Raw genomic sequence first — 25,444 nt, 5'->3', positions numbered from 1 at the left:
TGATTGTACTGTTTTGTTTTGTTTTTGTTTGTTTTTTCAAAATAATTTTGACCAGTTCTAATAATAATGTCCTCCTAGCTTAACCTAAAGGTCCTCTGGGATCATAATGTATGGCCTTAAATTGTAAATGTGCAAACTGTATTTTTCCTGTGGATTATGGGTTTTCCTCATTTCCAATATAATTCCTGATTCATGATGTACAATAGTACTATAAGCAATCGGGCTGGATTCACTTCAACTAGAGCAAGGGAGCTGCAATTTGCACTTCCTTAGCCCCCTAGGATATTCCCAACACACACTTCAGTTACTTGGGCTTTATGTTTGGACTAGATTTGGGCCCATTATGATCATTTAACTAGGTCTTCTGGATAGGTGCTAAGGGTCTCATTTTGCTCTCAGTTGCTCCAGTGTTAGGCTCCAATTCTGCAAACTTTTACGTGTCCTTACCTTTATTCACATGAATAGTTTCATTTGAGCCCATATGACTACTCACATGAGTAAAGTTAAGCATGTGAGTAAGTGTTAGCAAGCCTGGGGCCTAAATCAGTACTAACTGTTATGTGATGAGAATTGGGTCTTACCTCTTCCTACAGCTATGATGTTGTTTAATATCCATCAATCAACTTCTAGTAACTAAAATCCCAAAATAATGCCTATAGATATATATGTCTTTAATTTGTCATCATGAGTTGTTATATATTTACTGAGCAATGCATTGCAATTAAATTATGCGACTCTTATTAGCCACAAGAGAAGGCTATCATATTGAAATGAAAATGTAACATAACCTGCCTATCTACATTAGGCCAATAGGAAACAATTTACACGCAGTGCAGGTGAAAAGGAAAATACTCCTTCCTTGTTTTCAGCCCTAACTTTAGTGAGTTTTTTCCTGCAAGGATTCTGGACACCAAACTTTACAAATATTTATAAAAGTTTCTCACTAAGCACCAATTAAACACTGAATGCATCTGGATGTTGGTTTTGAAAAACTTCAGTCAATAAATACGTTAGGTGATAACCCATATGGAATTCTCATGCAGCTGAGATTTACAATATCAATTGCTTAATGATAAATGCAAAAAAGATTCTCTCATCAGTGCAAACTTGGCTGTAGTGCCATTTCATAACGAACTTGCAGTGCGAAGCCAGAAGGTTTACACCTGTCACCACTGAACTGAGATTAGTTACTTGGCATGTGAAACAAGGCCAGAGATGAATGCTGTTTCACACTAGACAATCTGAATATATGTTCTAGAAACAGACTATAAAGTTTCTGCTGTCAGTTGCCATAGGATTTAGGCCCTCACATTTCCCTATTAGAAGGATTTTTACATGGTACTCACTGGTACTTTGCCACATACATAGATGTTTTACACAAATTGCATGCCCCTTTGATCCATTAAGATACAGCAGAATACACTGTTCATTTTCTTGAAGGTTTTCTAGGCCTCTAAAAGGAATTTAGAAACAGGATCTTATAGCAGGCCTCACACAACCATGACTATCAGCCTTTTCTTTCTCTGAGACTGGAATACATATAATAACAAAATGACTCTTAATAGCTGAAAAGTACATTACTTTATGAACGACAATTTTAACCATTTCAAACCTAGGCAAGTAGTGTTAGGTCCCAATAATTTCCATATAATGCTGGGTGCTTTCTGTAGAAGAGTCAAGTCTTGTGTCTTCTCCCTCTCTGCTCTTTGTAGATTATATATAATTACTCCATAATTACAGTTGTACCACAGCTGTAATATCCCACATCCCAGAATAATCATGAATGTGACTTAAAGAGCTGTAGGTATTAGGTTAAACAACCTGGCAGGTTAAAGTGTAGGTCAAGTGCTCAGCGAGTACCTGAAGAAATTACCTCCAAAATGATAGCCTTGTGCAAAACGTTCTCATTAGCTTTCAGCACCACCATTATAACATCAAGAGTAGGAGAGAAAAGATCACTTGGATTAAAAAAAATGTTTATTAATTGGTCCTGGGAGGAAAAAGAAGGAAAAAGATCTGGTCTTATTTTATTTTATTTTAATTAAAGCAGGCTCTCTACTCTTATATTTATTTAGGGATAGATTGTGGTAGTCTTGCTTACTTTGAGAAGTATCTTTTTATTCCACGTTGACTTCAGTGGGACTATTCATGACATAAGGTACTCTTAAACATGAATAAAGCTTTCAGACTGGGGCCCCTGAGCCCATTCCATACTGGGAATAGAACCATGTTTGCTATAGCATGTTTAGGTAGCCAGCATGGTTTATTTTCCACAGTATCAGCATCCAAGTGTTGAGAGAGATCTTACCACCACACCCTCCCCCAAACACACACAATCATGCTACCAGAATCTTGCTATGGAATATCCTACTAATTTGGTTATAGGACTATTTCAGAGCACTCTTTGGGGCAGGGATTCTCTCTATTTGTGTGACTTGTAGAGTGCAAAACACACAAATAGAATAGTAATTACAACCATGTGGGATTTGATCCTGAAATACTTATTCACAAGAATGACCCTAATTCCCCACCGTTATTCCTTTAAAGGACTTGGATTTGTAGCTATGTTGAGTGTGGATGAAAATGAGGTCAAAGAACTGTGTTTCATAGTTGGACCACACTCTATATTTGCATTAGTAAGACATATGATACCTCCTTTATATGCTTATAGCGCAAAGGCTAGCATGCAGGAAGTACAAGCAGTGGTATATGTTACAATCATGCTTTATTAATTGTACTTAATGGCATCATGGTCCAATAATATTTTGCTTCATTTATGCTCTTTGTCATCACCACAAACCACTGCAACAATCACCACACATTTTTGTCTCCTGCTTCTCTTCTCAATGCACACTATGAATCCCTGGTTAGTACAAACTCAACTCTTTTGGGTCAGAGTTACAATATAGTTGTCCCCTGACATGGTCGAAGAACAGTTCTACCTTGCAGTGTAGACAGGACCTTTGTTATTTTCCAATCCAGAGCAAAAGACTTGGACAGTTACAAGTGAACTGAGTTGAGATACTGGAGACACAAAAGGCTTGAGCATTATTCACAGTGTTCTCCAAACTGATCTGCCTTCAATGCCACTGTGGTGGTTGGATCGATGTAAATGTACAAGCTCTTTGGGGCAGGGATCATCTTTTTGTTCTGTGTCTGTATAGTGGTTGGCACAATGGAGTCCTGGTTGCAGACTGGGGTGCCTATGTGCTACATCAATACAAGTAATAGTAAATTAAGCAGCTTGAACTGTGCTTTAACCATGAAGGGGTCAATGGGGTTGTAACCAGATCCCCAGACCTGGCTGTATATGTACTGTAGATAGAGTTAGGAAAGGAAAATGCCATGGATCTGGAGTGAGACATATGCAGCTGCACATATCTGGTACGCTAATGTTTATGCTTGTAGTTGATAGCTTGCCAATATCAGAGCCAGATTTATTAGGGGGTTCACACAATTGTTTCACAGAAAACAACTTATCCTCTGGCACTAATAATAATCCTATTTCAGACTCAGCATTTGGGATAGAGCCACTACTTCCACTTTCCTGCAGAATGAGCCAGTATCAAGTTAACCACCCTTCCAACAACTATGGGGCAGACTGTTTGAATTAGAATGAGATGGATACAGGTGGTACCACCTGCTATTTTTTTTAAATGTTGTATTAGCTATACAATGTTGTATTAGCTGTAGCTCTTCATTTTGTCTTTTGATAAAGTTGTTCATTGATATAAAAGGTTGATTGCATCAGATAGAGATATTTAATTTCTGGGTCTTTTAGTCACGAACAAAAGTCAGTAGTCTTCCAAATAGATCATCACCAATACATAGTAAAGTTTCTTGGGAAAAGAACTATTAGCACAGTGGTTCTCAAACTTTTGTACTGGTGACCCCTTTCATATAGCAAGCCTCTCAGTGCGACTCCTTATAAATTAAAAACACTTTTTTAATATATTTAACACCATTATAAATGCTGGAGGCAAAGCGGGGTTTGGGGTGCAGGCTGACAGCTCATGACCCCCCAGGTAATAACCTCATGACCCCCTGAGGGGTCCCAACCCCCAGTTTGAGAACTCCTGCACTAGTGAGAAAGAGGCCTAGTCAATGAGGAGGGAGACAAAAATCAAGGATGATGCAAAAATGCTTACGCTTTTATTGTATGTGAAATACAAACAAAACGAAGAACAAAAGGGTATAGACCTGAGATACTGAGATCCTGTCAATACAACTGCCTTTTAAAATAAACTATAAGAAAATTTGGGGGGAAAGATATACAAACCAACAGGTCCAGGGAATTAGCTAATATTCTAATTGCTGATAGTTACCTGGAGAACTGCAGAACTGGAGAAAAGCAAATAAGGTGTCAGTCTTCAAAGCAGCAAAAGCAATTATGCTGGCAATTACTATCTAGTAAGTATAAGCCATTCTCTAGAGAATTTGGGCCAGATGCTGAACTGGTGTAAATGGGCATCACTCTGTTGACTTCTTTGGAGTGACACCCATTTACACTGCTGAGTAACTGTCACACTATCTTTCAGTAGCTAAATAACAAAACCGTAGGTAATAAACAACAATCATACGAGCAATAAGCCATGCCAAACAAAATCAAGTTATCAAGTTACTCATTCAGAAGACTGAAGAAAAATAATAAAAGTAATGTATATATGCACTTTAGTAAAATGATCAATATACAGCATTATGGACTCCTACTTGAATGTGAACTCTGCCTCAGACTGGAAACTGGTGAGAGGACCTAATCACAGGCTGTTGGAAGAAGATATCCATAGATTTAAAGGAGCACCCAAAAGAAAGCCATCAAAAAAAATTCTGAAAAATACTGAAAAAAATTCTAAAAATAAATTAAATGTGTTACTTTAAACTCTTTAGCTCAGGAGTCAGCAACCTTTCAGAAGTGGTGTGCCGAGTCTTCATTTATTCACTCTAATTTAAGGTGCCAGTAATACATGTTAATGTTTTTAGAAGGTCTCTTTCTATAAGTCTATAACATATAACTAAACTATTGTTGTATGTAAAGTAAATAAGGTTTTTAAAATGTTTAAGAAGCTTCATTTAAAATTAAATTAAAATGCAGAGCCCCCCCAGACCGGAGGCCAGGACCCGGGAAGTGTGAGTGCCACTGAAAATCAGCTTGTGTGCCGCCTTCGGCACATGTGCCATAGATTGCCTACCCCTGCTTTAGTTCCAGTATGACATCTCATTCTGCAATGGCAGAAAGGTATTTGCAGTTCAGTTGCTCATCCATTGTAGAATAATTGATTTGGGTTTCCCTTCTAATTTGGGGCTCGGTCCTACAAGGTGATGACTCCCACTAAAGTCAGTACAAGTTGAGAGTACTTGGCACCTTGCAGGACTGAAGGTTTAATGGTTATGCTTTACCACTAATATTTCCCTTTCCTATTTACACAAAGGCTCACACTTCTTTCAGCCATTTCCTTAGTTGCCAAAGCTCAAACTATCAGATAACAGCCAGAAAGATGAACTAACAGACAAACATTCTCACTCAACTCGTTCCCTGGATTGTTATCCCCCTTTTTTTTTTGTTTGTTTTTTTACTCTAAGGCACTACTGAATGGGTAGAAAAGAAAGACAGACCTGAAATCACACTAAATACACAGTACATCTTTAGTTGGTTAGTAAATTTCTTGCTCTCAACTTAATTCTCCTTCTGAAATCGCTTGAGATAACTAAGTATTAGTTCTTTGCGAGGAATAAAGTGGAATAGTGAAAGGAGGAAGAAAGAGAAGATAGTTGATGGAGCAATCAATTCTTAAGGTCTCTCTCTGCTGGGGAATCTGTATCAGGGGTTCAAGGATGACAGAATTCATCCAAGAACACCACATGTGCAAATCCATACTTCTAAGCCACCAGGAACAGGTGCATAGACTTTTAGTCTATTTTAGCCAGTAAATTAGCCATTATGGCAGGAGGTTTAATATTAAGAAGTCAACATTAGTCTATTTTTCTTTTCTTTACACTTGCACTAAATTTTATAAAATATAGCACTAGTTCCATGGTGCACCGCACACCTTTTAATTAAAGGAATTAAGGAGATGTTTCTGATGGGGGGGGCGGGAAATGCTGCTTACACTGGAAATAGGTGGGGAAGGGTAGTGATGTGAAAACTAATAGCCTGGATAGCCAACTGGCTAAAAGGGGCAGACAAAACAAGTGCTGTTTCTGAGTCCAAGATGATTATTTCAGTATCTTCCCCTCTATATTTTTATTTATTAGACTTAGCAAGAGTAAAAAGTTATGAAATGTACAAGAGCCACACAGAAGTCACCAGCAGCACACATGCAAGTGTTTGGCTGAAGACAAGTGACACTTCTTGAAATGGCTGCCAAGAAAAACAAGTACACAGTGAATCACCCATTTGCACGGACTAGGAATAAAAACACTGGGCATCGTTCCAGGCTGTCATGCACCTCTCCAAGCCACACAGTACCAGGAAACATATAGCATTATGCAGTAGAAGCTTTGAGAAAGACCACATTGCAACCTGTTTCAGAAATTGCATCTGAAGTGTGGTTTAGCCCCAAGTCTCTGAGCCTGGGATGTATTGTCCAATTCAAGATACCAACACAGTTGGGGGTGTACAATGACCATATCACTTACACTATTTAAAGTCACTGACCTTTGTGCCATAACCATGGTATGGATGGAATGTAAGATCTTTAAATTCTGTAAAGGCCAGAAAATTTCTGGCATTCTAAACTATCAGATGGGAAGTATACCACAGATTAGCACTTCACGAGCATAATTGCTTCCCCTATAAAGAGATGCCTTTAATATATTGAGTTCAGCTGTGATCAGTTTGCCTGTATGATGTTCCATTTAGAATGTGATGAAGTCCATTATTTTAATTTCACAACATTTAGCTAAAACAAAAAGCTATTCCTGCAAAAAGTATATTTTCCATTGGCAGAGAGGGGGGGGCGGAAAACACCACCACCACCAGCACCACAGTGTCTCTCTGTAGGCTTCATTGCTCTTAAGAACATAAGAACATAAGAACGGCTGTACTGGGTCAGACCAAAGGTCCATCTAGCCCAGTATCTGTCTACCGACAGTGGCCAATGCCAGGTGCCCCAGAGGGAGTGAACCTAACAGGCAATGATCAAGTGATCTCTCTCCTGCCATCCATCTCCATCCTCTGACGAACAGAGGCTAGGGACACCATTCCTTACCCATCCTGGGTAATAGCCATTTATGAACTTAGCCACCATGAATTTATCCAGTTCCCTTCTAAACATTATTATAGTCCTAGCCTTCACAACCTCCTCAGGTAAGGAGTTCCACAAGTTGACTGTGTGCTGCGTGAAGAAGAACGCCCTTTTATTTGTTTTAAACCTGCTGCCTATTAATTTCATTTGGTGACCCCTAGTTCTTGTATTATGGGAATAAGTAAATAACTTTTCCTTATCCACTTTCTCAACATCACTCATGATTTTATATACCTCTATCATATCTCCCCTTAGTCTTCTCTTTTCCAAGCTCTTTTCTTAATCATTTAAGAGCTCCATTGTGTAAGTGCTCCATATCTGCTGGGTTGTCCCTTTGCCTCTTTACAACATAGAACAAAGTTATAGTGTGCATAGCAGCATACCTCCCAGTAACCACTGATGCTGCAACTTCAGAAGCTTTTCAAAAATGCTGAACTACTATAATTCTCATTGCAGTTACTGGGAGTTGCAAACTATCAGCACATAGGCCCTAATTCAGGGAAAACAACCCCATTCTGGACAGCATTTAAACACATTTTCCTTGAAACGTGTTTATGTGGCAGTGAGGTAGTGGGATTTACGCATGTGACTAAGTGTTATCCTCAATAGGGATGGGTTTAAGATTACTTTTTTGAACCTGGGACCTACTGAGAAAATACAAATTGTATTTGTATTCTAGTGTACACAAAAGATGTAAGAAAGATTGCAACTTCTTCAATTATAAATCATTGGCTTGGACTAAATCTTTCCATGTTTCCTTGAATGCAGGGGCATGGAAGGTAGTTTGAAGAAAAGTCCCTCCTCCATTTCTGAGATACTTTTCCCCACTTGGGTATCTTTTTCCCACGGGGTGGGAGGGAATCGCACACAGGGTGCTCAGTAATAGCATCATTGCCTACCTAAGCATTCAAAAAATCATGAGCCAGGTCCTCAAAATAATGAAACTGGTTTAAAAACAAATATTTTAAAAAATAATAAATTTGGCATGCAGTTTATTTGTTTTCTGGTTTTTTAATCTTTAGGAACACATTTGTCACGTTTGAGTTTTTCTCCACAACCATGATGGCTAGATGCCTTCTCTTTAAAAGATGGGAACTGAAAGCCCAGTGTAACTATATAATTCCTGGAGCAGATGCTTCAAGAAAAAAATCACCAAATACTGTGAGACTCACAATAAAATGAGTTGATAACACTTTGATATCTGCATTTTAAGGTACAAGGTCCTTATGCAAGGTGCCCTCTTGCTGAAGCTGCAATAGGATCTCTTAAAGATCTTTTAGAGGTGGTAACAGGCACTGCCAGATCCTACTTTGTTCTCTACAGAGAATGCTAGAGTCTGGTTTACTGTATGATTTTATATATATATATATATATATATAGTAAATGAGGGCTCTTTAACTGTATGCTTCTGTGTATCCATTTCTTGGATAAGCTGGTTGCTTCTTAGCTGCAAGCGCCTCTGATTATTTCTGTGATTGGGGGGTGGGTAGGCTGGGATTTGCAGCATGCTGTTATCATGTATGCAGATGTGTGAGATTTAGGGCTTGTCTACACTACCCCACAGTTTGTACCAAAGTGCTGCGGTGTAACTCTGTTGTGTGGATGCTGTGGGACAAACTAAAGGGCTCCTAGTTCTTATTAATGTAAATCTCTTCAAACAAGATTACATTGGTGTAAACTAGGAATCTTTTAGTTCACACCTGCATCATCCACATGGGGGAGTTACAGTGCAGCACTTCGATGCGCACTGCTATTCACACCTCCATAGTCCAAACTGTGGGGCAACATAGACATAGCCTGAGTATGTTTTCAGTTTATTCCCCTGGTAGTCCTAAAGGCAGAGTAAGAATTATTTAAAGAGGAAATGGAAATTATTATTTTAGCTGGATTATGTCACAAGTGAGCAAGAAAAACTTGGATACTACATGAATCAATGTTTCCATAGGCCATAAAGCCAAAACCATAGGTGATTTAGGTTTTGTCCTTGAAAAGGCAAAAACACAATTATCTAGATTTTGTCAAACCAAAACACAACCACCCTAATTTATATCCTCAAAGGATTTTGTGTCAAATGATTTCTGGATCCTAATTGCTCAGAATCTATTACAATATAATACCTGTCTACTGTATACTGCACCATACACAAAATATGAATAGTTGGCTCTCATGTGAATATAACAATTAATTTTACATATGATACTCTCCTCCTTGCCCCAGGTTTATTGTGTAATGTATATGATGTAAAACCCAGGGACTCCAATATTTTTATAATCTTTGGATAGAAACAGAAGCTTCTACTTCTATTCCACAACAAAATAAAAGCATAGTAAAATACAAATGTAAAATACAGATGCTGCATTCAGCTTCATTTTGAAGATAGATGCTGGGAATTGACAGGGGAATTGATGATGTAATAAAAGACACGGATTCAAGAGGGAAGTAATATAAATATTTGAAAAACAAATTTACTTTAATATTAGAATGGCTAAAAATAGATGATTTTAAGACAAAGTTACTCATATAATCAAAGCATGAGCAGTGGTGACTCCATGTCACCAGATAACACTCTTGGTGGATTGTCTCAATTCTCACTCATTACGGTCAATCTGACCTCTATCCTTCACGGAGGAGCATGTGGGTGGGTCTCTGCACCCATACCAACTTCCTTGTGTGTTCAGGTCTTGTGTAAAGAGCAACAAGGAGTCCTGTGGCACCTTAAAGACTAACAGATGTATTGGAGCATAAGCTTTCGTGGGTGAATACCCACTTTATCAGACACATGACAGGTCTTGTGTGTACAGCTAAAGTTCTGAAGATTTCAATCTTTATCAGAGCAACTCTATTATTTAATGGAAATCATGTTAAGAACTGTATCATTTATGCATGGTAATATTTTTCATCTAGGGCAGTGGTTCCCAAACTTGTTCCACTGCTTGTGCAGGGAAAGTCCCCTAGTGGGCCGGGCCAGTTTGTTTACCTGCCGCATCCGCAGGTTCGGCCGATTGCGGCTCCCAGTGGCCGTGGTTCACTGCTCCAGGCCAATGGGAGCTGATGGAAGTGGTTTGGGCCGAGGGACGTGGTGGCTGCCCTTCCTGCAGCTCCCATTGGCCTGGAGCAATGAACCGCGGCCACTGGGAGCCGCGATCGACCAAACCTGTGGACGCGGCAAGTAAACAAACCGGCCTGGCCCACCAGGGGCTTTCCCTGCACAAGCAGCGGAACAAGTTTGGGAACCACTGATCTAGGGTATTACTCTAATTCAATGCAATTTTCATTTCAATAAAAATTCTGTTATGTTTAAATAACTCATTCAATCTGAAATTGAATATCCCTTCTCATTGTGATCAAATGATGCATATTTGACCACATGCAGTTTACAACCAAATAATCTAGATTAAAATTATAATATTCTTTACTATATAAAGGAAGTAAAGCAGTTACAACACAGGCTCTGATTTCTCAGTAAATGGCATGGAATTTTATTGTTAGTTTCATAGCGTTTAAGGCCAGATGGGAGCATTGGATCATCTACCCTGACCCCCTGTGTGTCAGCAGGTCATTAATTTTCACCCAGATATTCCTATATTGAGCCCAGTAATGCGAGTGCCCCAGAGAGAGAAGAAGAGACATTGAGGTATCACCAATACCTGAGGCCCCTATAAAGTCGAGGAATTAATTAGATGAGATATACCCAGATGATCTTGGCAGGCAATTCATGCTACATCCTACAGGAGAAGACAAAAGGTCTCTGCAAGTAAATGATCAGCATCATTTCAACGTAACATTTCCTTCATCGTAGCATGAAGTGATTATCATTGCAAAGCCAGAGTCCTTCATAATGATTTAAACAAAAATTATGCTTAATTTTTATTATTTATTCTTTTTGTGAAGTGAAACATTGTACTCTGAATTATGATACACAGTTAGATCATCCACTGAAACACTTTATGTTACGTGATATTACTTACCAAGACTAGATTTAGTCTTGAAGTCATTTGAAGCTTAAACTTCAAACAGTGCCATCTATACAGCAGTGGCAGGCAGGCCACTTTGCTCATCCATTGGTCAGCACATAAGCCTTTTAAGTGATTTTTCTCAGAAATTAAGAACATACTACAAAAAAATAGTCAATATTTTGTCCTTTTAGAATTACTACATTTGCCCACCAAATCCTACACAGATGGAGATAAAAGCTCTTCCATGAGCAAAAAGCACATTTTTTTCTGTTGCTACAAAATATTGATGAAATGCTCTATTGAGGTGGAGATCTCATTAATTATTTGATTTACAGAAAAAAGAAGACAGAGGGAAATGAGTGCCCTGGCTAATGCCATGATGTACCATCTTGAGACTTAAGATCTTTTTAATGTATTCGACAGCAAAGCAGCTGAAAAGGGAAAGAGGGAGCTGAATGGATCCATTAATTTAATTGAAGCTAGCTCTGACAAGAGATAAAACATCTCGGGCTCTGCATCTCTTCAGGCTGCATCAGTTCTATAATAAACAGTCAATGATCCATAGGAAAGAAAAAAAAGAGAACTAAAGATATACATAGACTCTAGAGACTTCAAGGCCAGCAAATATCAACAGAGGCAGAGGTGAATAGATTCTGAAGAGGCCTTCTCTTCATGCACCACCACATAAGTATTGAGCATCTACTGTATATGCTCCATTGTGCAACTCTGAAGAACTCTGGGGTTAGCTGTAAGTAATTCAGACTTCATATGGAAAAATTAAATTTGTTCATTTTTTGCAGGCTTCTGAGAAATGCACTTTGTTTCTGTCTCTTGAAAGAGATGGAAAATAGACCTCTACTCATCTTTGAAGCAGCTATAAAAATGATGCTGTCTTTCACATGTCTATTTTTTCAAACATGTAGTTGTTAGATACTTGTTTTAGACCTAGGAGACCAGCACCGCTTCTAAGTATTTTCTCTTTCAGTGGTCACTATGATTGTGTGCAGTTAATACTGTAAAGAATTATTTTCAGCAATTATGCACAAGTAGGGATATTTTAACAATGATATATCATGTATGGGTTTGTTTGATATTATTATATAACAAGTTTTAAAAAGGAGCACAGCTAAAAATCACAACATTTAGACTGGACATAAAGTACCTCAACTTTTCTCTTTTATAAATAGATCCAGTACTCCTTCACTTCTTACTCAGGGAAAACTCCCCTTGAAGTAAAAACTGAGTGAAGACTTCATGATCCAGCCCATCACACATCCATACATTACATAAATAAAAAATTAAGACTGATGAGGAAAAAAATTAAAATTCCTCCAACTAACATTTAGTATTTTGAATTTCAGTCTTGATAAAGCATGATTTATATTTTGAGGTGTACATGGTGGGCCTGATCCTCAGCTGGTGTAAAATGATGTAGCTCCAGTGACTTCACTGGAGATGTGCCAATTTATATTCCCTAAGGGCCTGGCTCAATATCTGTAGAACAAAGTAACATCAGTACTAAAAATCCACAAAAGGCACCACTTGTCAAGATCTGCTCCTGAGCCTTCTGAAATCAATGGAAGTTTTGACATTGACTTCTGTAGCAAGATCAGACCCTTAACGAGCAACTTAAAGGCAAGGTGTTTTGTTTTTTTTTAAAGGAATGTGATCACGTTGTAATAATTGGCTTCTCTTCACCCATTAGCTGGGCTGCAGTTGGGTTTCCTTTGAGAGAAATAGAAGAGGGGGAATAGAACTGTGATACAAAGTGTTCTTTTGAAGGGGGACATGGTATGGTTTCTGGCACCAGTTCTAATGGAGTCAGGCACTGCAGCCAGAGAGCTCTGGCTGAATTAAAGTTCGCTGGTTGTTTTTAACAATGTGGTTTTGCTTCAATCCTTTAGATTCTTCTGGAGCTATAATATGAAAGTGATTCATAGTGATTAGTAACATGGGATAATGCACACAGAACTTGGGCATTTTTACTTAAAAAAATTCCCCCAGAATAATAAAAAAAAAATCGTCCACTTCATATACATGATTTGATTTATGCATTGAATCTCAGTGAAATCAAGATGAATCAGTGGTGTTCAATTTTTCTACCTTGACACATTACAACGTGGTGTATAATAGATCATTTTGAAATATTTAAAAAAAATCTTCACAAAATGAAAATGATGATAAACTGATATGTGTTAGGTTACAGGGTGCAAATTTAGGGAGCAGTTGTACCTTAAAAAGGTACAGGCCAGCCTTAATGGTTGTTATACACAGTAAAAGCTTCATAATGCTCTTTCTGGAGTTCCTGGGAAACACAGCTGCTGAACCATTCCATTTTGAAATCAGCCAATAGAGCTGCTAGTGTGGAGAGGATGTGGGATTATGACCCTGCATCCTCACCCTCTTGACAGTGTCTAGTGATTATAGTAGCATCAATCAAAAGCAGCAGCTTCCACCCCCTAAAAGCAGTCCTTGTGTTGGCTTTTGCACCCTGCCCATATTACACACCCATGCAAGTCAGAGGTCTTCTTTCTTAATCAACTTGGGTAATTCTGTAGTGTGTTGGTTTTCTTCAGTGGCTGTTTGTATATTTTACACCTTTAAGACTTGTGGTAACATTTTATTTTCAAGGATATTCTATAGGACACAAACAAATAGCCACAAAACAAAACAGAGCCAAATGTAATCAAAACTTATAACCAAGAACAACACTGTTTCAGCATTCCAAATATCAATCTTTTGACAATTCTGGCACTAGATTTCAGTGTAGTAGCGACAGGTAATATATTCAAATACAATGGTGCAGTATAAGCAAAATATTGTTTACTTTCTTCCATTTTAATCTTAGGACACTGAAAATTAGATCTTATATAGCATTCACCTTATATGTTAGTCAGTTGCAATTTGAATAAAGTATATTTAAATTTTAAAAGAATGTAAGTGATGGCAAGTGAAACAGCCTCCGTTCTCTTAAACAGAAGTCATTTGGACTGAATATACAGAGTGCAATGGTGCATTAATACACCACTCTGTGAAACATGTACAGTGTCTCACATATGCTTTATTTGGAGTTTATTAAGCAACCATTGACCTTCAGAATTATAGTCCACAGAAGGTATCCTCATAGTTTGCTAGAGTGGGTTGTCAAAGTAACTATGTATGGCAAATAGTAACTTTAAATCACGTTGCTTTCACTAATGGTTCATAGCAATCATTCCCTTTTAAATGGCTGGAGCCTTACTATTAAGCCATAACCCACACAGGGGTTGGGGATGCCACAGTTCTTGGAGGCCTTTTGGCTGACTAAGCTTCAATAGCTATGGAACATTGGGTTGCATTTGCCAGAGTAGGGGCTAAAAGTCCCTTTAACTAGCTTCCCTTCCAACCACACAGGTTTGATGGATAGTTAAAGAGGGAGGGGGAAATAGACTTACCCAGTCCCACTGATGTGCTCAATGAGGACGTAGCTCTAGACTCTCTTGTGAAGAGGTCAGAGAGTTAAAAGTTTTCAGCTACTCTGCCATTAAGTCTCAGTCAGTGCAGAACCACAATTGGCAAAAAAAGTATTATAAAATGAATAGTTGTTACTGAGTATAGCAATAGATTGTTTCCTTGAGCCCCAAAGTAGCAGTTATTGTGACACTTAGGTTGCTTGGGTGTTTCCATTCCAGTATTTTCTCTTATTCATAGTTTTCTCCTTATCTAAGGAAATGTTCCAGGACTGGGATGAGTGGTTGGAGTTTCCCCAGGCCAGATGGGGATGGCAGGGATGAAGGCTGTTCTGATATATAGAGAGAGTACGTTACAAAGAGACTCTGTATTTGATGCCCTCTTAGGCCTGGTCTACACTAGGACTTTAAATCGAATTTAGCAGCGTTAATTCGAATTAACTGCTCAACCGTCCGCACCAGGAAGCCGTTTAATTCGACCTAGAGGGCTCTTTAGTTCGAATTCGGTACTCCACCCCGACGAGGGGAGTAGTGCTAAATTCGACATGGCTATCTCGAATTAGGCTAGGTGTGGATGCAAATCGAACTTAGTAGCTCCGGGAGCTATCCCACAGTGCACCACTCTGTTGACGCTCTGGACAGCAGTCCAAGCTTGGATTCTCTGACCAGCCACACAGGAAACGACCCGGGAAAATTTGAATTCCTTTTCCTGTCTGGGCACTTTGAATCTGACGTCCTGGTTGGACATCGGGGCAAGCTCAGCAGCACCTGCAACGATGCAGAGCTCTCCAGCAGAGGAGTCCATGCAATCCCAGAATAGAAAGAGGTCCCCAGCATGGACAGACCGGAAAGTCCTGGATCTGATCACTGTGTGGGGCGATGAGTCTGTGCTTTCGGAGCTCCGCTCCAACAAACGGATTGCAAAGACCTACGAGAAGGTCTCCAAAGCCATGGAACTCAGAGGATACAGCCGGGATACAACGCAGTGCCGCGTGAAAATCAAGGACCTGAGACAAGGCTACCAAAAAGTCAGAGCGGCAAACGGACGCTCCGGAGCCCAGCCCCAGACATGCCGCTTCTACGAGGCACTGCATGCCATTCTAGGTGGGTCTGCCACCACTGCCCCACCAGTGACCGTGGACTCTGAGTATGGGATAGTGTCGAGGGGCAGTTCCTCGGCGATGTTCGCCGATGGGGAAGATGAGGAAGGGTTTGTGGAGGACGACGCAGGCGACAGCGCTTACAATACCGCTTTCCCCGACAGCCAGGATCTCTTCATCACCCTCACAGAGATCCCCTACCAACCCTCCCCGGCCGTTAACCCGGACTCAGAATCAGGGGAAGGATCAGTCGGTAAGTGCTATAAACATGGAAACATTTATTTTTTAAAAAACAGGAATAAAAAATATGTAAAAACTATATAAAAACTTTTCCATAAAAAACTATATAAAGAGAAGGTCCACACATATAGGGATGGAACAGAAATCCTCCTGGGACACTTCCATGAAGCTCTCGGAGAGCAGCTCGAAAAGTCTCTGCAGGAGGTTCCTGGGGAGAGGTGCCTTATTTGGTGCTCCGTGGAAGCACACTCTTCCGCGCCAGGCCATCCTAACGTACAGCGGAATCATTGCCTCCACCAGCATGGCAGCATACGGTCCTGGTCTGTGCAGGGATTCTAGCAGCATCCTCTCTCTCTCTGAGTGACCCGCCTCAGGGTAATCTCGTTCGGCGACTGCTGCATCTAATTAGGGCAATTAGTGTACTGTTACTATTGTGAATGCTTGACTTTTACTTTGCATAGCAATGACCTTCGTTTAACAGCCACGTGTTGGAGGCCGCAGAGGAAAAGCATACAGTGATCTTTTCCGGGCACAGCCGCGAGGGGCTGGAACAGGGTCAGACTTTATGCTTTACAGATTGCCTTCAGCGGGAGGGCACAGCTATCCATTAACTGTTAAGCAGCCTATAGTGTAGTGCTTACCAGGCCTGGCTGCTACATGGATTCAGCTGTACCGCCCCGCTTGTCCGATCTCCTGTGCAAGACCGCAGCCAATGAAAGCGTATTCCGAAATCTCGAACTTGTCCTGAGAGCTCGTGAGACTAGGTGCCCTGTATGGTCTTGTTCACAGAAACTGACTAGACTGTGTTCAGTGTTCGCAAACATGTATCTTTTCAAGGAAATCACTTCCTTTTTCCCATCACACAGCTGCGGCTCTTTCACGAACTGCCCCGGCATCCCCCTCACAGAGGCTGGCGCAGATTAGGCGGCGAAAGAAAAAGACTAGGGACGACATGTTCTCGGAACTGATGGCTTGCTCCAGAGCCGAGGCGGCTGAGCAGAGACAGTGGAGGGAGACCCTATGTCAGCACCAGCGCTCACACAGCGAACGGGAGGACAGGTGGCGGCAGGAAGACCAGCAGGCGACTCAAACGCTGCTTGGGCTAATGAGGGAGCAAACGGACACGCTCCGGCGCCTTGTAGATGTTCTGCAAGACCGCAGGCAGGAGCAGAGAGCCCCCCTGAACTGTATCTGTAACCGCCTTCCCCCGCCACAAAGTCCTGTCCCCCCTCACCCAAAATCACAAGAAGGAGGGGCGCTAGGGGCCGTGAAAACTGTCACTCCACCCCAGCAGAGCGCTCATGTACCAAACAGCTCTCATTCCCTAAAGTATGAGAAGTGCTTCCCTTCCTGGATCACCCAGTCCCAAATCCAAGTTTCATCCCCCACTGTGTAGTTGAGTATTAAAAGTAGTTTGTTGTTATTCACTGTTTCCGTCACGTTTTCCTTGTCAGAAGACTTTGTGTGAAGGGGGGGAGGGGTTTTTTAATTGCATAGGACAGCCTCCATTACCAGGGTACAGACTTGGGGGCAGGATCAACAGCAGGACACACACAGACTGCAGTCACTAGGCACTAGGGTCATTCTGGGAGGTGAATGCTGCCCCGGGTCAGTCTGTGAGGTGTATGCTGCCCCAGGGTCCTAGCGCCTGACATCCGCAAATGGCAAGGCAGGCTGCCCTTACCATGCCCTTCCACCCTAGCCACGAGCCTCTCCAATGCCCTGAGCCCCAGCAAGAGCCCTCATCCACGGACACATACTCACCCTTCCCACACACCCCTCACCCCTTCCTACGCCCCAACCCCCAGTCCAGAGCCTGCATCCAAACTCCGTCCCAAAGACGGCACCCCTCACCCCTTCCTGCAAACCCACCCCTTCCTGCACACCCACCTGCAACCGTCCTCCCCCCAGAGACCGCTGTAGGAGCAGGAGCCTGTCATTCCTCTAGTGTAGAAGCGGTCTGGACATCAGTGCACACCATACCCACCACAGTCCGCGTCCATGTTTCAACCCTTGAACAGGAATTCATAATTAAAGAAAACTTTATTAATAATCAGTGCTCCATTAAAGTTATTTTAAAACGTGTGTTGGAAGGGGGGAAACCTGGAGAACGGGGTATGTAACCGCAGATCGAAGTCAACAGTCCCTGAAACAGGCTCAGGTTCAGCTTCTCTGTAAATCAACTGGAGAGTCATAGGTTACCCTGCTCTCCGAGGAACCTATCTTTCAAAGCCTCCCAGATGCACAGCGCTTCCCGCTGGGATCTTCTATCGGCACGGCTGTCTGGCTGAGCGTAATCAGCAGCCAGGCGATTGGCCTCAACCTCCCATCCCACCATAAAGGTCTCCCCCTTGCTCTCACAGAGATTGTGGAGCACACAGCAAGCAGCAATAACAACGGGGATATTTTTTTCGCTGAGGTCCGAGCGAGTGAGTAAGCGCCGCCATCTCCCCTTGAGACGTCCGAAAGCACACTCCACCACCATTCTGCACTTGCTCAGCCGGTAGTTGAAGAGCTCCTTCTCACTGTCCAAGGCGCCTGTATAGGGCTTCATGAGCCAGGGCATTAGCGGGTAGGCTGGGTCCCCGAGGATCACTGTAGGCATCTGCACATCCCCAACCGTTATTTTGTGGTCCGGGAAGAAACTACCTGCCTGGAGGCGTTTAAACAGACCAGAGTTCCTGAACACACGCGCGTCATGAACCTTGCCCGGCCACCCGACGTAGATGTTGGTAAAACGTCCCCTATGGTCCACCAGTGCTTGCAGCACCATAGAAAAGTAGCCCTTTCGGTTAATGTAATGGCTGGCCTGGTGGGCCGGTCCCAGGATAGGGATGTGAGTGCCATCTATAGCCCCACCGCAGTTTGGGAATCCCATCGCGCCGAAGTCATCTATGACGACCTGGACGTTTCCCAGGGTCACTACCTTTGAGAACAGTTGCTCAACGATTGCGTGGGCTACTTGAATCACAGCAAGCCCTACGGTAGATTTGCCCACGCCAAAGTGGTTCGCTACTGACCGGTAGCTGTCTGGCGTTGCAAGTTTCCAGAGGGCTATGGCTACTCGCTTCTGCACACTCTGGGCTGCTCGCATCCGGGTGTCCTGGCGCTTCAGGGCAGGGGCCAGCAAGTCACAGAGTTCAAGGAAAGTGCCCTTACGCATCCTCAAGTTTCGCAGCCACTGTGATTCATCCCAGACCTGCAGCACTATGCGGTCCCACCAGTCCGTGCTTGTTTCCCGGGCCCAGAATCGCCGTTCCACACCATGAACTTGACCCATTGCCACCATGATCTCCACTGCGCGGCGTACCCTGCTTTGTGAGAGGTCTGCGCCACTCTGTGACTTCCTGTCCTCACCGCGCTGACGGAGCCTCCTCGCCCGATTTCTCAGCAGCTGACTGTGGAAGAGGTGGACGATAAGGTGCGAGGAGTTGACAACGGCCATAAGTGCAGCGATGATCGCAGCGGGCTCCATGCTCGCAGTGCTGTGGCGTCCGAGCTGTAACCGACCAGAGAAGGGCACAAACAGATTTCCCGCCGGCGCTTTCAAGGAGAGAGGACAGGAGTGACGGTTCAATGATGACAGTTACCCAAAACCACCCTCGACACATTTTTTCCCCCAGCAGGCATTGGGGGCTCTACCCAGCATTCCACTGGGCAGCGGGGACTGCGGGAACTGTGGGATAGCTTCCCACGGTGCACCGCTTCCAAAGTCGACGCTGGCCCCGTTACTGTGGACTCAGACAGTCGAATTAGTGTATTTAGTGTGGATACACAAATTCAACTTCATAAGGTCGATTCCACAAATTCAAATTAAGTAGATTCGAAATAGTCTTGTAGTGTAGACGTACCCTTAGAGTGCAGCAAAGCTGAGGCCTTCTAAGGGCATGTCTACACAGGAGGCTTAATCTGAAGCTTTTTGATGCATGCAGGTAACATGCACTATTCAAGCCACACCACTAGCCTGCTTCACCTTTCAGTTTGCGTCATGTGACCTGTGACCTGGGGGCCTGGCATTCTCGAAAGATATCCCACTGACCCTTGCTTCTGAGCAGCGTGCATCTGTGGATACCTTTAGCTGTGAACTGTGGGAAGCCAGGTCAGTTTGATTTCTTTTAAAAAGAAATCAGTGTTTTCTGTTATCTCCATACTATGCTTCATTTGTAATAGGGCTAGAACCTTTTTTGAAATGCTGTTGGCCAACATGGACCCAACTATGCTCTGCTATACTGGCAACCATGATTATATGCAGAGGTGGCTTGGGCTATATTTCAACACTCAAAGCTGGACTGACAGCAGTCCGAGTAGAACGAAAAGCAGTTCGTGTCGGTGGCTTGGACCTGCAGTCAGGGGCGAGCAGCAAACAAATAGTTCAGAGCCCAGGCCCTTAGTCAGGACCGGGCAACAAATCCTCCGGGCTCGGGCAGGGGTAGAGCCCCCAAACACAGGTGGGGGGGATCTCGGGCAGGGGTAGAGCCTAGTGTCCTTACTTGGCAAACTGAATGCAGGCCCTCTGGACAAAGGAGGAGGTGGTGTAGCAGGGGGGATGTGGCCCCGCCCAACTCCACCGCATCCCAGCCCAGGGCCCTAGCAGTGGCAGGGGGTGCACCAGAGGGAATGAATAGAATATGTAATCATCAAGTGATCCATCCCCTGTCACCCATTCCCAGTTTCTGGCAAACAGAGGCTAGAGACACCATCCCTGCCCATGCTGGTTAATAGCCATTGATGGACCAATCCTCCATGAACTTATCTAGCTCTTTTTTGAACCCTGTTACAGTCTTGGCCTTCACAACGTCCTCTGGCAAAGAGTTCCATAGATTGATTGAGCATTGTGTGAAAAAATACTTCCTTTTGTTTGTTTTAAACCTGTTGCCTATTCATTTCATTTGGTGACCCCCTAGTTCTTGTGTTATGAGAAGGAGTAAATAACATTTCCTTATTTACTTTCTCCACACCAGTCATGATTTTATAGACCTTTATCATATCCTCCCTTAGTCATCTCTTTTCCAAGCTGAAAAGTCCCAGTCTTATTAATCTCTCCCCATATGGCAGCAGTTCCATACCCCTAATCATTTTTGTTGTCCTCCACTGAACCTTCTCCAATTTCAATATATTTTTCTTGAGATGGGGCAACCACATCTGCACACAAGATGTGGGTGTACCATTTATTTATATAGAGGCAATATGATACTTTCTGTCTTATTATCTATCCCTTTCTTAATGATTCCCAGCATTCTGTTCACTTTTTTGATTGACACTGCACATTGAGTGGATGTTTTCAGAGAACTATCCACAATGATTCCAAGATTTCTTTGAGTGGTAACAGCTAATTTAGACCCCATTTTATATGTATAGTTGGGATTATGTTTTCCAATGTGCATTACTTTGCATTTATCAACATTGAATATCATCTGCTATTTTCAGAGGGGTAGCCGTGTTAGTCTGGATCTGTAAAAGCAACAAAGAATCCTGTGGCACCTTATAGACTAACAGACGTTTTGCAGCATGAGAAGTGGGTATTCACCCACGAAAGCTCATGCTGCAAAACGTCTGTTAGTCTATAAGGTGCCACAGGATTCTTTGTTGCATCTGCTATTTTGTTGCCCATCCACCAAGTTTTGAGAGATCCTTTTGTAGCTCTTCACAGTCTGCCTGGGACTTAACCATCTTGAGTAGTTTAAATTGTAATAACTAATAATTGGAGATATACCAGTCTCCTAGAACTGGAAGGGACCTTGAAAGGTCATCGAGTCCAGCCCCCTGCCTTCACTAGCAGGACCAATTTTTGCCCCAGATCCCTAAGTGGCCTCCTCAAAGATTGAACTCACAACCCTGAGTTTAGCAGGCCAATGGCTCAAATCACTGAGCTATCCCTCCCAGTATCATCTGCAGTATCATCTGCAAATTTTGCCACCTCACTGTTTACCCCTTTTTTCCAGATCATTTATGAATATGTTGAATAGGATTGGTCCCAGTGCAGACCCCTGGGTGACACCACTATTTACCTCTCTTCATTCTGTAAACTGACCATTTATTCCTACCCTTTGTTTCCTATCTTTTAACCAGTTACCAATCCATGAGAGGACCTTCCCTCTTATCCCATGACAGCTTACTTTGCTTAAGAGCCTTTGGTGAGGGACGTTGTCAAAGGCTTTCTGAAAATCTAAGTACACTACATCCACTGGATTCCCCTCGTCCACATGCTTGTCAACCCCCTCAAAGAATTCTGGTAGATTTGTGAAGCATGATTTACCTTTACAAAAAACATGTTGACTCTTCCCCAACAAATTATGTTCATCTACGTGTCTGACAATTTTGTTCTTTACTATAGTTTCAATCAGTTTGCCCATTACTGAAGTCAGGCTTACCAGCCTATAATTACCGGGATCACCTCTGGAGCCCTATTTAAAAATTGGCATCACATTAGCTATCCTCAAGCCATTTGGTACAGAAGCTGATTTAAATGATAGGTTACGAACTACAGTTAGTAGTTCTGCAATTTCACATTTGAATTCCTTCAGAACTCTTGGGTGAATATCATCTGGTCCTGGTGACTTATTACTGTTTAGTTTATCAATTTGTTCCAAAATCACCTCTAATGACAACTCAATCTGGGACAGTTCCTCAGATTTGTCACCTAAAAAGAATGGCTCAGGTTTGGGAATATCCCTCACATCCTCAGCCATGAAGACTGATGCAAATAATTAATTTAGTTTCTCCGCAACAGTGTTGCGGAGAAACTAATTGCGGAGAAACTCATTGAGTGCTCCTTTAGCATCTCGATCATCTGGTGGCCCCATTGTTTTTTTAGCGGGTTTCCTGCTTCTGATGTACTTTAAAAAAATATTATTTGAGTCTTTGGCTAGTTATTCAAATTCTTTTTTGGACTTCCTTATTATATTTTTATACTTCACTTGCCAGAGTTTATGCTCTTTTCTATTTTCCTCACTAGGATTTAACTTTCACTTTTTAAAGGATGCCTTTTTGTCTCTCGCTGCTTCTTTTACTTTGTTGTTTAGCCACAGTGGCACTTTTCTGGTTCTCTTTCTAAATTATACTAGCAATTGGTCTCGTTCTACAGGTTTTCTGGATCCAGCGACTGATGCGGCAGCTGCATTGGGTTGAAGATCAGACCTGGTACCATGGTGTGAGGATGTGATGGGGATACTTGCTCTGCAGAAGCACCCCATCAATGGGGTGGGGGACTTGTTACCTATCAACTCTGTGTTCTTGGGGAACCAGGGCATAGTACACAGTCTGTCTGACTCACGAAAGACATCCCCCCTCCCCCTCCGAGCCTCTGCTTCAACCAAAATCAGAAGAAAGACTTACAAAAATCAATGAAAAGGCAGTGGGAGACACACCTAAACCCCTGGGACAAGGGTGACAAGATTAAGGAAACTCCCCTAGCCTCATTTGCATCGAAGATGGGACAGGAAGGCATGTCCATTAGCACACAGAATGGAGAACAGAGATTCCAAGGCAAGAACCACACAGAACTCTGGGACCAGAAAAGCAAGGAAGCACTGCATGATACATGCATCCGATGAAGTGGCTATTCACCCACGAAAGCTCATGCTCCAATACTTCTGTTAGTCTATAAGGTGCCACAGGACTCTCTGTTGCTTTTACAGATCCAGACTAACACAATTACCCCTCTGAAGCATGATAGAGTATCTCTGCTCCAGAGATCCCACACCTGCACACACCCAGCTCAGTAGTTATCAGACCAATTCTAGTAATAAATCCTTTATTGGTATCCAAAATATTGAAGCTCTCTAATTGTATTTTGAGCTCATTCCAAGGAAGACCACCCATAGCCAGGAATGATCAGTTCCGATTGTCTAGCCTGAACAAAACAACTTTGGTAAACTCCCTTGAGTCATCAGTTTACCCATAAACAAATCCAGTGTTCTCCCTTGAACTACTGTTGTTTCCCTACAAAAAAACCCTACCCATGCTCAAGTAAATGTTCTGATGCCTGAATCCACAGTCTGCATCAGTTTCATTGACTGATTGTGCTGGGGGCTCTGCCTGTCTCCAGCAGAGGAGGGGGGCCAGGGATTTGGGGAAGGGGCAAAGTTGGGGAGGGGGCACGAGCAAATTTGCCACCTTGTTGGCCTAGACAATAATACACCACTGGCTGGGTCCCAGTCTACAGGATTGCAGGACATGCAGCCCTAGCAGCATGTTTTGGAGCAGAGCATTTTTGCTTAGTATAGTATCCATGAGGTGCCTCTGCATCTCCGTGTCTTTTTCCATGCTGTTTGAGGAACTAGATAACTCTCATATCCTCCACTGGATTTTTCCTCTCATCCCTAATTTTAATGTAAGTCATCCTGAGCTGCTTGGTCTTTACCTGCAACTGCTCAGCATCTGGGTTGTGACCTCTTGCAGACATCTACTTTGCAATGTCCACAAATGTTTATTTATTCTGGTAGCTGGCCATCAGAGCTTCTTGCACTGATGCTTCTTCCCAGCTGGGGATGAAATCCAGAGCCTCAGCCTGGCTCTAAACAGCTGTGTAAGGCATGTTCTGAGGCTTCTGGAGTATTATTGTAGCCATATCGCAAGAATGCTGACCACTAAAACCCAGGAGCAAATGGACAAAAACTAATTTGATTCACAGGAAGCCTAGCCCACTTTACAAGAAACTTCCAGAGTTAGTAGCAGACATGGAGTTGGTGCACTGTGATGGATTGTGTTGTGTACATGCACACTGGCTTTCCCTGAAACTTGTAGAATCATAAGGTTAGAAGGAAAGAAAGCAGGATTTTCAATGTATAAAGTGGAAAAGAATTCCCCATTTATTTGAAAGTGGGAACCATATTTATTTGGAAAATTGTTTCATTTTTGGCAGAATTTTTTTTCTTAGTTAGTGATACAATTTTTAAAGATTAATGAAGACTACGCAATCAGCTAAAGATGAGTCAGCTTTTCCTAAGTCCCCTTTGCACCATTGGAGCCACACAAGGGGGACTTAAATCTGCCTGAAGGCAGCACCTGAGGATTGGAAATGAAAACACCAGCCCTGACACATGGCTAGCATTCTGGGGTGGGCCTATGTCAACTGTAATTTTTCCTATGCTAGGGGGACTGCCACAGGCATTCCAGTAGCAGACCCAGAGAACAGTAGACTCTGGTTATCCTGGTTGATGGTGCAGCTCTTTGGGAGGGTATTTCAACTTGGATTAGGGGACAGTTCAGAATGGAGTAGAACAGTGGGGGCAAGTCATCTGTCCAGATCCATCAAGTACCATCGTGGTATACCTAGAGATTTAGCCCAAAGACTGGAGCTCAGCTTTATAGTTCCTTTAATTTACCATATTAGATAATTTTTCCATGCTATTATAACAAAAGATCAGCTAGATAAAGTGTTATTATTCAAAAGCATTTTGTGTAATTTTTTTAATAGCATGTTGAACATAATCTAATGTATTGTGAAAAGGCCT

Source organism: Mauremys mutica, chromosome 6 (assembly GCF_020497125.1).
Source record: "Mauremys mutica isolate MM-2020 ecotype Southern chromosome 6, ASM2049712v1, whole genome shotgun sequence".
NCBI classification, from domain to species: Eukaryota; Metazoa; Chordata; order Testudines; family Geoemydidae; genus Mauremys; species Mauremys mutica.
This window is presented reverse-complemented; position numbering follows the sequence as displayed.